The sequence below is a fragment of the Tupaia chinensis genome, unplaced genomic scaffold, assembly GCF_000334495.1.
Source record: "Tupaia chinensis unplaced genomic scaffold, TupChi_1.0 Scaffold000282_1, whole genome shotgun sequence".
Classification (NCBI taxonomy): Eukaryota; Metazoa; Chordata; class Mammalia; order Scandentia; family Tupaiidae; genus Tupaia; species Tupaia belangeri.
In genome coordinates this window covers 791758-804146 of record NW_006159765.1, presented here as the reverse complement: position 1 = coordinate 804146, position 12389 = coordinate 791758, and the positions used below count along the sequence as shown (strand labels likewise).

Sequence of the window (12389 nt, the reverse complement as noted above, 5' to 3'; positions counted from 1 at the left end):
TTTGAGTCCAGTGAAAACTTGAATATAAAATCTCAAAGGATAAATAAGATTGCAGATGGAATTAAGATGCCTAATTATCTGGCCTTGAGATGTGAATATTTATATGAATTATCCAGGTAGGCCAAATATAATTGAATGATTTCTCATGTAAGTGGAAAAGTAAAGCAGAAGAGACAGTGTCAGAGTGATATGATATGAGGCAGACTTGACTGGCCATGGGTGATACAGAAGCCAGAAAGAGGCTGCAAGCTAAGAAGTGTGGGAAGCTTCTAGAACTAGAAAGAAGCAAAGGACAAATTCTCCTTTGGGACTTCCAGAAGGGAATGCAGCTCTGCCCACACTTTGATTATAGGCAAGCCATACTCGTTTTAGACTTCTAACATCCACATGTGTAAAATCAACCATTTGTGTTGTTTTACACCACTGCATTTTTCTAATTTGGTACAGTAGAGGTAGGAAACTATAATACAACATATTTTTCCTCAGACCTCTCTTTTCCAAATGTATAAGCTTATTTCTTCTTGACCCTCACAAACGTCCAAATCATTGGTTCAACTCCCAAGTATATATTTAGCTTCAGACCACAATTACCTTCAACCAAAGGGATTAAGCATGTGTACTACTCAGATCTCTGTCCATTTTCCACTGCTGTTTGGGGCCACCTTTGAGTTGCACTGTCATGAGGGAACAGTCTATTGTCAATTCACAGTATCACATCAAAATGAATCATCCATGAGCCAGGTCTAATATATAGTTTTTTTTTTTCTTTTCTAACAGCATGTCAAAGAAAAATTCTCTATGAGTTCTTAGCTTAGGGATGAATAAAAGTTTCATTGCAATAGAAGTAGATGCCATGGTATCAGAATCACCTACCTGTTTGTGCAATTTACTTAAGCTCTTTGAACAGGGTCAGACCAAGTCCTGAATAAGCCATTTTTTATCACATAATGAACTGCTCCTGGACTTTGACCTGATTGATTTTATAATATCCAGCTCATGGTGGTTAATTCCTATTATATAGACAGTTGATGTGCCCTGGTTAATTTATTTTTTTTTTTCTATTTTGGCCAAGTGACTTTACAGAAAAAGTATTTCTAATTTCTGCTGCAGAAGAAAATTGTCATTGACTTCACAAATATCTATTCTAGAATGACATAACTGGCCTGACCTGAGTAGAAAACCAGCTTATGGAAGAGGTGTAAACTATTACAGAGCCCTCTCCTCTAGAGGTACCCATTAAATAAATTGTTTAAAATGTTGTATGGGATGGCAGATGGTGGAGTGGTGCACTGGACTCCCACATGGCTGACTGTGGTTTGAGTCCTGGAATGAGCGGCTTGGAAATCATACTGGGCACGTGTGTGTGTGTCAAAATTCTGAGAGAATAGAGGAGAAGACATCTTTACATGACCATCCCTCTGGGAGATGGTTTCTCACTTTATCTCTCACTGTCTCTCTCTGTCTCTCTTTCAGGCAAGCAGACACATTCTACGGCAAAACCTTGAAATTATATGTGTGTAAAAGATGATCTATGCTTAGTTCTATAGTACTACTAAAATCTAAAGAGTTCCATGAAATATTCTGTTCACCCTTCCCTTACCTTACAGAAGACATTCTGACATAGCATAAATCAGTAGATGCCTAATAATTTCATTAATTTGTAGATCCCCGAATGTTTCTGAGGTTTATCTCCCCGATTTTTCAGCTCATTTTCCTTACAAGGACATCCAAAGTACCTGCCTTTTTTTGTGTACACCAAGTCTGATAAGCACAATGTCATCAATACAGTGGATCAGTATGATATTTGCAAATGTTTGCAGAATGTCAAGTCAATCAAGGTCCCTTTGGACGACATTGTAATAGAGAGCAGAATTAACATAGCCCTGGGATAACCCAGTGAATATGAACCACTGTCTTTCCCATGTGAATGCAGACTATTTTGGTCATCCTTCCTGATGGAGATTGACAAAATGCATTCATCAGATCAATAGTCACATACCAAGTTCCAGAGGCTGTGACAGTATGTTTCAGTGCAGAAATTACACCAGCACAACTATGATTGGGACTATCACTTGACTGTATATTCAAGATTCAACTGTCATTCTCCATTATCCATCTAACTTTTGTAGTGGTCATATTGGTGAATTGAACTGAACAAACTATGATGAGGACCATAGCCCTTGAGGGTATAAATCATCTCTGCAACACAAGTTGGTAGGTCATATTACTTCTGATTTAACTTGGCTCATGGTGGGTGCAGAGGGAGACTGTAGGTATTTTTAAGAGTTTGCATTTGATCTTTCTACAAAGGTGACTTTTATTCTGTATTTCAGAGAGCTCGGTGATGCATGTTATGCACATTCATACTGTTACGCATTCAGGGCTAGGGAAGTATGTTCCTTGTATTCATGAGATGATCAGTGAGAAACTTTGACCAAGAAATCAATTTATAGTAGTCTTCATATATCTCTACTTAGGAATTTCCTATATAATTATCATCTTAGACTTGAGTATCTCCTTTTCTGGCTACAATTATTCTAGTGAATTGTCATTGGTCCATTTGAGGAATTAGTGAAAAAATATTTCTTATATTCTTTCCATGACATTTCAGTCTTTCTTCAGGGGTAAAGGACTTCCTCTTCATTTGATGGCTTCTGTGTCTAAGAAATGACTCAGACTTAGAAATTAGGTAAGGCAGTGTTGAGTTTAGTGACTGATATTAGCCACTTGTTCAGAAACTATTGATATAACTTAGTCATGGAAACCACAGAATATTATTCTTTGCAGTCAATGTATCCTACATCTTGAATGTCATAGTCTACTAGCCATTGCTCCAGATTCCTGCAGTTCAAGGTCCCCTGGTTGTCATTCTGGAATTACTGGCCATTGTGGTATTACCTTACTTTTTTTCCTCATGTTTAAATGCCACCAGCTGGGTTTTCTCTTCCATATTTCTCTCATCATTGTTAAATTTAGAAAGCCCAACTTTTTTTTTTTTTGAGAGAGGTTTTTGCTATAGGGTGCGTGCACTTGCCAGACAGAGAGAGACAGAGAGACAGAAAGCGAGAAATCACCCCCCCAGGGAGGATGACCACGCCGCAATCCCTTCTCCTCCATTCTCCTCTCGGGATCTTGGGCATGTATGCACACACACCCGGAGTGAGTTTAAGCCACCAGTTCCGGGATTTGAACCGTGGTCGACTACATGGAAGTCCAGCAACATAGCCATTATGCTAACTGCTGGTCCCTAGAAAGCCCAATTCTATGGAAACTAGTCCTAACCACAACTCTGGCAAGTAAAGTGCTACTCCTGAGCTTCTCAATGATGCTATTAATGCCTCAGCACTACATACCTTAATGATTTATTTAAAGAAGTATCTGGGACCAGCAGTTAGTGTAATGGCTATGTCGCTGGACTCCCATGTAATCGACCGCAGTTCGTGTCCCGGACCTGGTGGCTTAAAACTCACACCAGGCGCGTGTGTGTGTGTGCCCAAGATCCTGAGAGGAGAATGGAGGAGAAGGGTTTGTGGCATGCCATCCCCCCTGGGTGATGATTTCTCACTTTCTGTCTCTCTGTCTCTCTCTGTCTGGCGAGCGCATGCGCCTATAGCAAAAATCTCTCAAAAATAAGTCAGATTAAAAAATAATCTGTTCTATAATGTATGCACACACCTTTCACAGGCTCCTGACCCCTTTATGAAAACTCTAACCTAGGTAAGTTTGACATGTATCCCTCATTTACTCTAAACCATTATTATGTCCAAACTATAATGTATCAGTCATATCTATGAAATCGTGTGATGCAGACTTTTATTATTATCAATAGTGTCCATTGTATATTCTCTTCCTTTCCAATGTGTTCATCTCTGCATCAACTTCCTTATTATTGTCCTTAATCTCATGCTATGTATTAACCAGGTACTATAACTCTTTGATTGATCTACTTCCTTCTGTAGAGGGATAGATAGCTCTACTCACATTATCCTGTCACTTGACCATAGTCATTAAAAGTAGTGAATGTAGGCCTGAGTAAAACTTAAGGAAACTCTCATTATCTTGTGAGACTTCCAACCTAGAAAGATTTTTGTTATGGTTTTAATATATCCCACCATTCCAAATTCATGTGTTGAAGTTTGGATATATTAGAATGGTATTAAGTGGAAATTTAATCCACCTATGGGATCAAGACATTGAAAGATGATTAAGATTGGACCTGAATACTGGTCGATTTATAAGTAGAGAGAATACAACCAGAACTAGGATAAACAGACACATATACACTCTGCTCAACCTCCTGCCTATGTGTGAGGCCCTCTGCCATGTTATCACTCAGCAAGAGCACCCTCACCAGATGTTGGCTCTGAACTTGTCAATCTCCAAAATCGAGCTAAATACACCTCTGTTCTCTTAAATTACACTGGCCAAATTACCTGTTATTGACATCAAAATAGATCAGATATTATTTATTTATTTATTTTAAAACTTTTTTATATTCAATCACTGTGTATCACTACAGCATACCAAATGTGTTTTCCCACCATGAATATACTGCATATTGGTTCAGTCAATGATATTACCATACACATTATCATCAACGGATAATTTTCCATTTTTGTATCCCTTAAATATTTCATTCTTTCTTTTTCCTCTTGATTCCCTCTCTCTCACACTCTACCATTTCTCATCTCCTTCCTGTATTGCCAGGGTCCAGCTTTGGCGGCAGGGGATTATCTCGTCAGAGACAGCACAGGAAGGAAAGACTGAGGCCTTGGTGTCTCTTTCATGCACATCCTCAGTCGGACACCCCCCCACCCCACCAGAGATCGCTTTCTGTAGAGTGACCACTGCTAAGAATTATCGTGCCTTTTTATTGAAAATGTGATACATGCAAGTAAATGGGTGAGGGGCTATATGTTCTAATGATCAGTTCATAAAGTTTTAACAATAGGGAACATAGGTTCCATTAAGGGTTGGATTAAGAGTGGGTCTATTGCAGTCCAGCAATTATTTGTTTAACGTAGGCAGGTCCTCATGGAATGCAGTTTCCAGAAAGCAGCTTCAGCAAGCAGAGATAATTATCAGCTGATACGGCAGCAGCCATCTTGTGATTACTGAGCATGATGCTAAGAAAAGAAAATCTCAAGTATAGTTCTTACGGATCTCAATAAAGAATGATACTTATATAATTATATAATTTTATGGGGATCTAAAACTTAATTCAAGGAATCCTAATATATTTATCTATTTCACTTGGTAAGGGTGGGGATACTTTAAACAGCTTTTTCAACTGGTGGTGAAGTGACTAACAAGTTAATGAAGAACTTTAAAGTGTGTTTGTGGTATACCTAAGCATTCTATTGTGCCTGTGGCACCACTGTTATGTATTTTGTTAGAACATTAGCTACCATGGGACAGGAGTGTCTTGGGCCAGTTTTGGCCTAAAAGGTTATTTTTAAGTTTATGTTAAATGTGTCTTGAAGGGCCTTCCAATGGTCAAGAAGATTTCTGTCTAGATGTAACTTCATCACACCCTCTATTGTGACCACAGAGATGAAGCATTGTAATTAACAGTAGGTGGTCAGGACAAAGGGGAACGGTTGGGGGACTTTCAAGAAATCTTATCATATACTCAGGATGTATGAGAGAACTATGTAATTCTTTTATAGTAGTATATCAGGGAGTCGGGGGGTGGGGGTCACTTCCCAGCAAGGCTACTGCAGTCTCTGGAGCATACAACAAGTGGCCTTGCAAACATGCTGAGTCGACCCAAGCTTTGCTCATAGGTCAAAGGCTCAAAATAGATCCTGGGGCCCCACCGGGTTGGACTCCTCCACTGTATTATCTCTAGGATCATAAAAAACAATGAGACCTTGGCATCTGAAAGAAAATGGATGAATATGGGAGATTTACTGTTAAGCAAAGGAAGTCAGGCAACAAAAGAGAGGTATTACATGTCTCCACTAAATTGATACCAAATGTCAGCACTTTATGGCAGAAACCAAAAGATTGGAAGGTATCAAACCATGGACTAGTTTTTAAAGATTCTTCTACAAGTAGTCTGAGGCTGCCAAAATCTTGTAAGACTGAAAAAGTACCTTCTATGAATGTAGTAGGATTCTCAAGCTACAAATTTATGAAGTAAATTGAACCAAATACCCTTTTCTTATCAGGGAAGGGGGTTGTTACCACTTCACCCAGACAGAGCCTTTTTTTTTTTTGAGAGGTTTTTGCTATAGGGTGCATGTGCTCGCCAGAAAGACAGAGAGAGACAGAGGGACAGAAAGCGAGAAATCACTCCCCCAGGGGGTATGGCGACAACACAATCTCTTCTCTTCCATTCTCCTCTCTGGATCTTGGGCACACACACACACACGTGTCTAGCATGACTTTAAGGCACCCGGTCTGGAACTTGAACCTAGGTCAACTACATGGGAGTCAGTACACCAACTGCTGGTCCCCTCAGTACCTTAATTTAACATAAAAGAACTTTTACCTTTAGTTTCTTTTACAGTCCTGAAACACCTACAATCTAATTACAGACCTAATTTTTAATAGTTTTTCCTCTGATTCTAGGGACAACATTTTTCTTTTCTTTATCTAGAGACCTTCCATTTTAATAACATCCCCAAAGTTGACAGATTAACTAATCTAAGATTGCTACTCTTATTTAAGATTTCTAAGGCAGTTGACAAAAGTCAGCCTAATTCACAATCCTTATAACTACCACTTATTTTATGCTTTTTAAGTGTTACAAAAATTTTATGATAAATGTTTTCCTTTCTTTCTTCACACCACTCTACTGAAACAGTAGTGAGATATTTAATACTGGTAACATTGCAGCCTGACAAGCTTTATACACGTACTAATTACACAGTGTGTGGTAGATCTTTGGGAATACTCAGTTATTTAATTTTTTATTGTTTAACTTTTTTAGTTGTTTATTACATTTAATGAAAACAATTGAAATCTTACTTGGGATATTGTGGTGAACAAAACTGAATCAAGTTGCTCACTCAGTAGAATTCATACTGTAAAGGAGGAGATAAGTCAAAAAGCAAATAATGAAAACATATCCTATTACAGATGGCAGCTAAACATTTTGAAGAACAATGTAAAAAGAAAGGTTATTGAGTGCTGGAAAATGATGCACTACTACAATGATAACTAGATTGGTAGAAATGATGTATACCTTTTTAAGACTGATATTCCTATATGCTGAGCACTCAAAAAATCTCCTCTGTCTGTTTGTTTCTTTATCTTTTATGGGAAAACAAGTTAAGTAAACTCAAAAGAAGGAAAAATTATTCACTAGTGTGGTGTAGTCTTCATGAGCAATGATGAAAGAAAAAGGGAAAAAAATCAGAAAGAAAGTGAAATCAGACAAAATTGGGCTAAGTATTCATGGGACATTTACTTTTATTCTGATGAGATGTGAAGGTATTGTGAAATGTGGATGAATAAAGTTCATGAATTGACACATACATTTTGAAAGACCCACTAGTTATTTTAGTCACATCATTAATGAGTCACTAAAGGATTATACGTATAATGGCTTAGAAATCCTGAGTGAGCTTTGGAGCATTGTAATGGTTAGACTTCAAGAAGATAAAAATCCAGGAAAAAAAAATAGAGAAGAGGAGGAATTAGAAAGCTAAGAAGAAGAAAATAATAATAATAATAATAATCAAGAAAGTAGGTGTCCCAGAATCAAAGAAAAAAAAATTTTTTTGGAGAGGTTTTTGCTATGGGACGTGTGTGCTCTCCAGACAGAGAGAAAGAGACAGAGAATATGAATATCCCAAAGGCCACCACATTACTAAGTCTAATAGCAAATTCTGTCTTCATTTCTTGTTTATGTGCTATTTTTGACAGGGTTGATTATTTTTTCTTTCTTTAATAATTACTTTGGGACCAGCAGTTAGCATAATGGCTATGTTGCTGGACTCCCATGTAAGCGACACTGGTTCAGGTCCTGAACCTGGTGGCTTAAACTCACGCCGGGCATGTATGTGTGCATGCCCAAGATCCCAAGAGGAGAATGGAGGATAAGAGATTGTGGCATGGCCATCTCCCCTGGGGGATGATTTTGTATCACATAAACACAAAGCTATGACTTAGTTGTCCAGATTGAAAAATATAAGCTTCTCATGGAAGGGGTCACCAGATATTTATAAACGCTATACTGAATGTGGCAAAAAAGAAAAACAAAAAATATGGAATAATGTTTGATATTATTATATCCATGTATTGAGCATACTTATGCCATACTCAAATATATCCCAAATTTACTAAGCCAAAATAATTCCTTTGTGTCTATTAAAAAACACAAAATTAAGACTCTGTCCTCTGTATATTCTGATTCTGGAGCTTGGTGATCTATTTGTTGTAGAGTACTATAAGTGACTCTTATAATCAGACAAGATACATTAATCTTCATTATGTGCAAAAAACTAGGAAGGAAGGTAAGGAACATATTTCTCATGCAGTGTCTCCATATGGAAAACTTTTGTCATGGAGATGGGTTACCTGTCCCCTGCCTTCAGCAATACCCTATGCCTTGATTTTGGCAAAGCTGTTTATATTCATATTTTATCAAAAACTAACAAAAATTTGAGTAAATTAAAAGTATATTTGGAGGTGGGCAGAAAAATGAGAGTGCCAATCAAATTGCGCTATTTTACTTTTTAGAATGGTTCTGTCTTCACAATAAATTAAACATTGTAATGTTCATTGAACATTATATTAATTATACTAATGTAATTATTATTATAGTAATCATAATTATACTACAAACTTGAAAAATTTCAATAGTATTAGTCCTGCTTGGTTATTCTTGGGCTATGTTCTCTATTTTCCTTTTACTAGTCGTTACTTCTACATTTCGTTCTGCAAAACCAAAACACCTGACGTGCCATTCTGCCTTTACGATTATGTTCAGCTTCCTGGTTCAAATCATGACTGAGCTCAAAGGTAAGTCTCTTTATTCGAGCTTTCTTAATCTACATATATGAAAGTGTAGTATTGTCTTCCAGTATATGTTCTCCCCTTCCATGTTAGAGGATTGTGGAATCTTGGTGTGACCCACTGACTTTCAGCGATGTTACGGTAGAAGCACATTCCTCATCTTTGTTCTACTTGGATTTAGACATCTGCTGAGCAGAACTGAGGTAAGCCACGTCCTACCAGATATTTTAGGAGTTGCTATATGGTTTACTTTTTTTTTTTCCCTCTGTTTAGTCAGCATTATGTCCTAAATAGTGTATGCTATTTCAACCTGTCCTGGAATGAGAAAGCTCATGAAGCAAAGGAATATTAGTTAGTTCACAGTCATGCATCTATAATGTGTATGATAAATAAAGGTCTCCTATTATAAGCCACTAATAGTTTAGGTTTCTTAGTTTTTATTGTTATTTTTTGGGGGAGGGTGATAAGAGGAGCACACATTTTGTTTTCCTCTTCTCTCTCTCTCTCTTTTTAATTTGCCAGAGGACACATGTACTCACCAGAGACTGACAGGGAGACAGAAGGAGAAAGCACCCCTTCCAATGGAGCTTGGTCATGCTGTAATCCCTTGCTTTTGCTTATTAAATCCATTTATTCCATAAATGAGAGAGAGAGAAAGAGACAGAGACGGGGTAGGAAGTGTGCAACTGGAACAGTGTCTCTATGCCATGATCTATTGCCAGCTATAGACAGTGCTAGACAATTGGCTCTTGTGTGCGTAGTGTTTTCAGGGAGTCTCCAGATAAAAACCTGGAACCTTCCCATGTGAGCCATCCTTGGAGAGCTCTGGAATACCTCTGCAGCATTATCTACCTGCTACGCTTCATTGTTACCTACCACAGGAAAGCTAGATAATACAATGGTTTGTGGTCATTTTTCATTTAATTTCAGTCTTACAACAGTCTATTTATGGGCATAATATAATACAGCATATTCTGTATGATTTACCTATTTTCATCTATTTATGTATGATTCCAATTTTTAAACCAACTCCTTGGGGTTATGGTTTTAGAGAAAGAGAAAACACACACATCCCAATGATAAATCACTGATTTCTTTAATACATATTAATGAAAAATGGAGGCCTCAAATAGCAGGCCCAGTTGTAGTATATCTTCTGTGGTGTTTTTGCTTGTCTCTAAATCTCCTATGGAATTTATTGCCACTAAAGACACTCTATCCTTAGGTAAAGTTTTGGCATACCTTGTAAAGTAAGGTCTTCCTGTATTATTGCTTTTAGTTCTCAAATTTACATCTCTCTTCAGGAAAAAGGCATTACTGAAAAACAGACATCAGTATAAAGACATGTTTAATACTAGACATTTTTTTTTCTTTTTTTTTCAATTTATTTATTTGCATTCATTCACTGTACATCATTACAGCATACAAAGTGAGATTTTCCATCTAGAGTATACTGTATATTGTCTCAATCAAGCACATCAACAAACATGTTATCGTCAGCAAATGATCTTCCATTTCTTGTTTTCTGTATGTTTTGCTTTTTTCCCCCATCCTTAGTTCCCTATCTCTTACCCTCTGCCACCTCCTGCTCTCCTCCCACACTGTCTCTGGTATCTATGTTTGCTTTCTACACCGTTTTCCCCCCACATTTTATTGAATCACCAAAGACCCTAATCAATCCAAATATCCTCATAGCAAACACAGGTGACACACATTTCCATGAGCACAAGTCTAACTTTACGCATCCTATAAAGTAGCACCTAGCTGGGGCTACATGTCCTACTGCATTACAAAAAATATAAATTTCCACTTCTAGTTGCTAGAATTAATTCCACCCCTCTTTCTGACCCTCTGTCCCTTCCCACCCTCCTCTCACACCACCTCTAGTGTCCAAAATTGTCCTCCATTCCCTTCCCACCCACATTGCATTGATCACACAATTTCCTACATAACCTGACTACTTTCAAAGGTGAGTTCCCTCGTTACTACTAAGAAAACCAGTTTTAACTTAAATCAAAGAAACGCCAAGGAATTTTGCTTAAAGCCAGGAAACAGGTTAGGATTCTGTTCAAATGGTAGGTGCATGAACCTATCAGTCTCATATACTTTTATCTTCTGTTCTGGTTCAATTTTTCTGATTAAATTCTGGGATATAGTTTTCAACTCCAGACTTGTCCCTATAATTATGTTGGCTACTTCCTTAGTTTTTGGACTCTTATTTCCATGTATCTGTGTTTAGTTTTCCTGATACAGGAAACTTGAGAACTTCTCGGAGGTCTGGTCTGGTGCTGGTAAATTCTTTCAGGTTTTGTTTATCTGAGAATGTTCTTGTCTTTTCTTCCCACCTGAAAGATAATCTTGCCGGGTACAGTATTCTTGGCTGAAATTGCTTCTCTCTTAACACTTGGAATATATTTTCCCATTCTCTCCTCGCTCGTATTGTTTCCGATGAGAGATCTGCTGTTGAGGTTCCACATGGCTACAGTGAACTAGATTTTTAAGTGAATACTAGACATTTTTTGTTCTTGGGTAAAATTGAACAGCAAAAAAATATTATTCGAAAAAAGAGTTTTTATTTTTTTCCTTATTGTCTTGGACTATTGCTGTCTTTTACTTTTATGTAGCCCTGAAAATCCTGTACTCTCACAAAGACTATTTCATAAAAAGATTAGGTGCAGAATAATATATGCTATCTTTCAATTTCTGAACTTACATATTCCTTGAGGGAAAGGACAAAATCTCATTTTTCTCAGAATATTTACTTAATGCCTAAGTTGATGTCCCCCTGCCAGACAGTGGGCATTAAGGAAATGCATATGATGTGATGATAGGCTAGTATTATTATTGATATAGATAGATGCAGATATGTAATGTATAAATGTATATGCACACACAGGTATAAAACAATAGATAGATATCATAGATAGATAGGTAGATAAATAAATTTGCAGCTCACAGTTATTCTATTTTTACTTTAACCTTTGCAACCATTTAATTACTGACATATTAGATTCCCAAACAAAAATGAATTTAAAAATATATATATATATTATTTATTTATGTAATTAATTCCATTTATTATTATTATTTTTAACTTACTCAGAGAGAGACAGAGAAAGGGAAAGCGAGAACACAAGCCACTAGGTTCAGGACTCAAACCGTGGTCATCCACATGGGAATCAAGTGTCTTTAACCAGCACGCCACCTGCCAGCCCAGAAACTAAAACACCTTCTAATGCCAAAAGAACTTAGTATTTACTTAGAATATTTTCTACAGGTTCATTATTATTCATATATTTTATACTTGTCTATTTAAATTCAAGTTTGAAGGGATAGTATTATTATTTTCACAGAAAACTCTTAAGTAGTGATGATTTAACTGAGAGGAAGTATTTAATAACTGGCATATATGCCTTTCCTTT

General features: G+C 37.1%; 1 pseudogene; it reads left to right on the top strand.

The window, feature by feature from the left end:
* The first annotated feature begins 215 nt into the window (after positions 1-215).
* LOC106735051 (60S ribosomal protein L7a pseudogene) overlaps positions 216-12389 on the top strand; it is a 37151-nt pseudogene continuing 24977 nt past the window's right edge.